Source organism: Benincasa hispida, unplaced genomic scaffold, assembly GCF_027475165.1.
Source record: "Benincasa hispida cultivar pf3 unplaced genomic scaffold, pf3_genome.v1.1 HicScf156, whole genome shotgun sequence".
Taxonomy (NCBI): Eukaryota; Viridiplantae; Streptophyta; class Magnoliopsida; order Cucurbitales; family Cucurbitaceae; genus Benincasa; species Benincasa hispida.
The window spans coordinates 17653-23415 of NW_028325920.1; the positions used below are offsets into that span (position 1 = coordinate 17653).

At 35.3% G+C, this 5763-nt stretch overlaps 1 non-coding gene across 1 annotated transcript; it reads left to right on the forward strand.

The window, feature by feature from the left end:
- The first annotated feature begins 4992 nt into the window (after positions 1 to 4992).
- TRNAF-GAA (transfer RNA phenylalanine (anticodon GAA)) lies at positions 4993 to 5065 on the forward strand. Its single transcript has one exon. It is a non-coding gene; the product is annotated as a tRNA-Phe (tRNA).
- Positions 5066 to 5763: the final 698 nt, after the last annotated feature.

Consider the following 5763-nt stretch of genomic DNA (forward strand, 5'->3'; position numbering starts at 1 on the left):
AATTTGATTGATTTCATCAACTTACAAAATTCAACCTTGTCATTAGTAGTCAATGTGTATGCAGCGTGTGGCTTGACAACTTTATCTCCTACCTTTTGCAGGTGTAGTTCTTTTCGTATATTTAGATCTTCTAAATTCAAACGAGCATTAGTTGTATCCTATTCTTTCCCTCAATATTTAACAACGTGCCTACCAAGTTATTACAAATATTCCTTTCAATATACATAACAACCAACGTATGTCTCAATAAAAGTTTCGACCATATGGAAGTTGGAAAAATATACTTTTTTATTCCAATTTAAACTTTGTTTCCATTTTTTAACACGTTTCTCTGGATGTTTGTTAAACACAGAAAGTTTAACAAGTTCACTTCTTGTAAGATATCTTCCCCATCCATGAAATCTGGAGGAGGTCAATGTTCCACTTTTCCATCATATTGTTTGCTCTTGTGCCAATTGTGATTATCTGGAAGATAACGTCAATGCCCCATAAAACATTGTTTTCCTCTTAGCCTCAATGATGATGTAACCTCTTTACAAACAGGGCATGCTTGGTAACCTTTGGTACTCCATCCAGATAGGTCACCATATGCAGAGAAGTCATTAATATTCCACAGAAGCACGCACATAGTTGAAAGTATTCGCTGCTAACACAATCGTAAGTGTACACACCATCATTTCATAACTTCTTTAACTCTTCAATTAATGGCTGTATGTAAATATCAATTTATTTTCCAAGAGATTTTGGATCGGATATAAGAAGAAGACAATGAAATTTGTCTATTTTATGTATCTTCAAGGTGGCAAATTGTAAGGAATGAGCACTACTGGCCACATACTATACGAAGGACTCATATTCCCGAATGGATTGAAGTCATTTGAAGCTAGTCCTAAACGAACATTTTGAGGGTCTAAAGCAAACTTAAGAAACTCACGATCAAAATGCTTCCACCCTTTAGCATCAGTTGGATGTCGCAATACTCCATTAGTGTGAAACCCAGATTTCCATTTTTCCTACTTACGTAGGTGATAAAAGAAATTAACTAAGTAAATGTTAAATCATATGTTGAAGAGAAGGAAATTTCTAAGTGTTGTATAGATTTTCCTTGAGTAGTTTTGAGTTAAGCCTTAATTGGTGAAATTTGGCTAAGTGTAAAGTAAAAAAAAAGTCATGCGTTAAGTGTTAGGAGACCTTTGTAAGGTTGGACCCATGTTGGCCGAAGCGTTGGTAAGAGACGTTGCCAAGAATTGCTCATGTGTTGACTATACGTGAGCAAGAGCAGAGAAAGCGAGATGTTGAGCACAAGTCGCTAAGCAGAAGATCGTGTAGCAAATGAGCAGTGCTACACGATGAGGTACACGATTGTCTAGTAAGTGAGCGACAATACAAGATGAGGTAGGCGATCGTATAGGTGGACGCTGGACGATCGTGTAGCAATGTGAAGAGCTACACGATGAGGTAGGCGATCGTATAGGCGAGCGATGGACGATCATGTAGCAATGTGAGGAGCTAAACGATGAGGTAGGTGATTGTATGGTAAATGCGCGGAGCCAAGCAATGAGTTAAACGATCGTGTACATGTGCACGACGTTAAACGATCGTGTAGAAATGGCGCGCTAGACGATCGAGCTATACGATAGGCAAAGTACTACACGATCAATGTAAGGCTAGACGATAAGTGTGGAAGCTAGGCGATAGCACTAAACGATATCACTATATAACAGCGTTAAGTGTTAAGCGATGTGCGAGTGCTAAGCGATGGACTACACGATGGTGCTACGCGATGGGCGTGGATGGTAGACGATAGCCGTGCTGCGTTAAACGATGAGCAGACACGCTACACAATAGGCAGAATACTAAGTGATAGGCACTACGCGATATAAGCAGACGCAGGGCGATAACTCTAAGCGATGAGTGGATGCATTGGGCGATAAGGCGTCAATGCTAAACAATGGAGGTAAACGATGGGTGCGATAGCTAAATGATCGACTATGCGTGAGATCGTTGAGAACGAGATCGTTTACTAAACAATTGAGCTACACGATAAGCCGTTGGAGCTAAGTGATAGATACAGGAACTAAATGATGGAGCGGTGCTGAGGATTGCGTTAAGCAAGATTGATGAACTCATCTTGACAAATGGCTATGCTGAGAGAAAGTATGGCTTGAGTTAGTAGGAGCTTGATGAATTAATTTGCATGCAAAGGAAGTCTTATGCATGAGGAAGACAACTCAAGTAGATGTATGGCATGAGAGTAGGTGAATGTCAAGGGAGTAGGTGGTGGCAAAACATGGTGCAAACACCCCAAAGGAGGTGTCATGCATTGGAGGCTTGGTAAAGATGATAAGGATCGTTTCCTTTGGCCTATAAATTTCTCCACAAGATGTCTCTTCCATTAATAAGCTAAATCCTCTTCAAAGAACGTAAGGAAAAGTGTTAGAAGATGAAGAGACCATGCGTTGGGAGTGAGATCATGCGTCGATCATGAAGTTCCAAGAGGAGGAGATACCGTTGGACAGTCAAGTCTAGAAGTAACATCAATTTGGGACGAGGATATCTCCCAGAATACTCGTGCGTTTGGAGTGATTTCAAAGCCATCTGAAAGCTCTAAGAGTCTAGTTTTTAGAATAGAGGTTCTGGAGAAGAATCTCTAAAGAATTGAGCTGGAGAGTTAGGAAAGAACAGAAGGGTTGAGCTCTCAGGTAAGCTTGGGCCAGTCTTAATGATTTGATGATTTCGGCCAAACAACGAAAAGTTCTGAGCTAAGTTTTAAGGTAAGCTTCCTAAGATATTTTGGAGCATGTTGGTGGAAGGAAGTATCTCGAGATAAGGCCCAAAACTAACTACTAAATAATAAGCTTGAACTTGATTAAAATAGAACAAATCTAAAAAAATTTGGGATCAAGATGTAATAAAATGAGATTTGAACTAAATTTATTATTAGTTATCAAAGTAGTTTTATTTTGAAAAAAAATCAATTCATATTCTGATAGTTTTAATTAATTAAATCACTAAACTATCATATGAGTTGATCAATTTAAACCATTTATTAAGATTTTATTTCAAATTATCGATACATAATTTTAAAGTAGATATAAGACTTCTTTAAATGAAGAAATAATTATCATAATACTCGAGAAAAATGTTGCAATTAAATGATTATAATAAATGGCTATGCTGAGAGAAAGTTGTGGCTTGAGTTAGTAGGAGCTGGACGAATTAATTTTCATGCAAAGGAAGTCTTATGCATGAGGAAGATAACTCAAGTAGGTGTATGGCATGAGAGTAGGTGAATGTCAAGGGAGTAGGTGGTGGCAAAACATGGTGCAAACACCCCAAAGGAGGTGTCACACGCAAGAGGCTTGGTAAAGATGATAAGGGTCGTTTCCTTTGGCCTATAAATACCATCACAAGATGTCTCTTCCATTCATAAGCTAAATCCTCTTCAAAGAACGTAAGGAAGAGTGTTAGAAGATGGATTTGAAAGAGACCATGAATTGGGAGTGAGATCATGCGTCGATCATGAAGTTTCAAGAGGAGGAGATGTCGTCGGACAGTCGTCTAGAAGTAGCATCAAATTGGGACGAGGATATCTCCCAGAATACTCGTGCGTTTGGAGTGATTTCAAACCCAACAATGAGTCCTCAACAATTTTGCTTATATGATTGAATCCATTGATGTGTCACTTGGTCGATTAGGACATGCTAATACTGCATCGATTAAAAGGGTTAAAAATTTGCATCTTATTAATGTTTCTGATTCACATGAAATAAATAGATGCCCAATATGTGTAGAAGCAAAATTTGCTAAAAAGCCTTTTAAATCAATAACGACACGTAGTACAAAATTACTTGAGTTAATTCACATAGATCTAGTTGATTCTAGAAACACCATGAGATAGAGGTGGTAAAAACTATTATATATCCTTTGTTGATGATTATTCTAGATATACAAAAAAATATTTTCTAAAATCAAAGGATGAAGCTAGTAGTATGTTTGTGAAATTCAAGGTTGAAGTAGAAATCAATTAGATAGGAAAATAAAAAGAATTAGATATGATAGAGGAGGTGAACATAATGACACTTTCCTTAAGGAATTCTATGAATTAAACTATATCATTGGTGAAGTAACTGCTCCCTATCCACTTCAAACAAAGTGGCATAGCAGAACGTAAGAATAGAACTTTAAAAGAAATGATGAATTTTATGTTTTTGAGCTCTGGATTATCTGATAACATGTGGGAGAGAAGTTATGCTTTTTGCTTGTTTTATTCTTAACAAGGTTCCTCACAAAAATCTGGATAAGACCCCCTCCGAGCCGTCGAAGGGCTCCCACCTAACCTAGATTACTTGAGAGTGTGGGGGGTGCTTAGCCAAGGTAGCATATCTAGAATTCAAGAAATGCATGGTTCGTTCTAAAACTTTTGACTGCATTTTTATCGATTATGCTAATAATAGTGCTACGTATAGGTTTATGTGTTGAGGTAATAATTCATTGTGTGAATATAGAGTTGTGTTTTTTTAGCATGTTTTTGTCATGACTAAAACTATTAATCAATTAGTAGATAATTCACTTCATAATCAAATTGCTAGTACTTCAAGCATCGATCAAATGTCTGAATACCCTTGTCATACATCTGATAGCACGCATGAATTAGAGCATAGAAGAAATAAAAGACAAAGGGTTAGTAAGAATTTTGGACTTGATTTTGTAACTACCTTCCTAGTTGAAAATTCAAATAAAATAGACAATATAAAAAAACTTATAAAAATATATATATATATATATTATTTTGTGAACTTATTATGTTTTCATTTCTTAAAAAAGAAAGATAAAACAAAAATAGTTATCATAAATATCCATCCTTTAATTCTTAAAAAACAAAAAACGTAAAACATATCAAATAGAAATTACTAAGCGGATATGTTTTCAAAAATGGTATAAGATGTAGAATGAATTAATTAAGGTTTAAGAACAAATGGACAACAAGTGGCGGGGATAGCTCAGTTGGGAGAGCGTCAGACTGAAGATCTGAAGGTCGCGTGTTCGATCCACGCTCACCGCATTTTTATTTTTGTTTTTAACCAACAGATTTTATTCATACGACGTCGTAGGGGTAGCCATGGCCCATAAAACTCGAGGACGAATTACGGTTCTGGGCCAGGATAATGGTCGCTTCCAGCCCATGAGCCCCATTTCAATTTCATTATAATTTACACAACATTAAAAACTGTTTTTATAATTGGATCCAATTTTAATTTTATCAGTAAAATTTACATGGAAATTAATTTTTAAAATTAAAGTAGTCAAAAGTATTATGTTATATATTTAATTTTTATAGTATTTATGAAGAATTTTATTAGAAAAAAATTGTAATAAGTTTTTCTTTTTAATTTATGTTTTTTTCTTTCTAAGAATGGATAAATTATTGTTTTAATTTTCTTTACAACATGTGGGATGGGCGAATTGAACCTTTGACTTCATGGTCGATAGTACAAAACTCATGTTTGTTGAGTTATATTTGGTTAACGGATAAATTATTGTTTATTGTTTAAAAATATATTACTAATAACTACATATATATACACACAAAGGTTACTTTTTTTTTTTTTTTAAACAATAACATAAAATATATACACACAGACTATTTTTCTTTTAAAACAATAATATAAATGTAACCTTCCGTTCTTTGAAAGTGTGTTGTGAGCCAAACCACAAAAAGACTGTCAAACCATTTATCTCTTATTATTATTATTTTTTTAG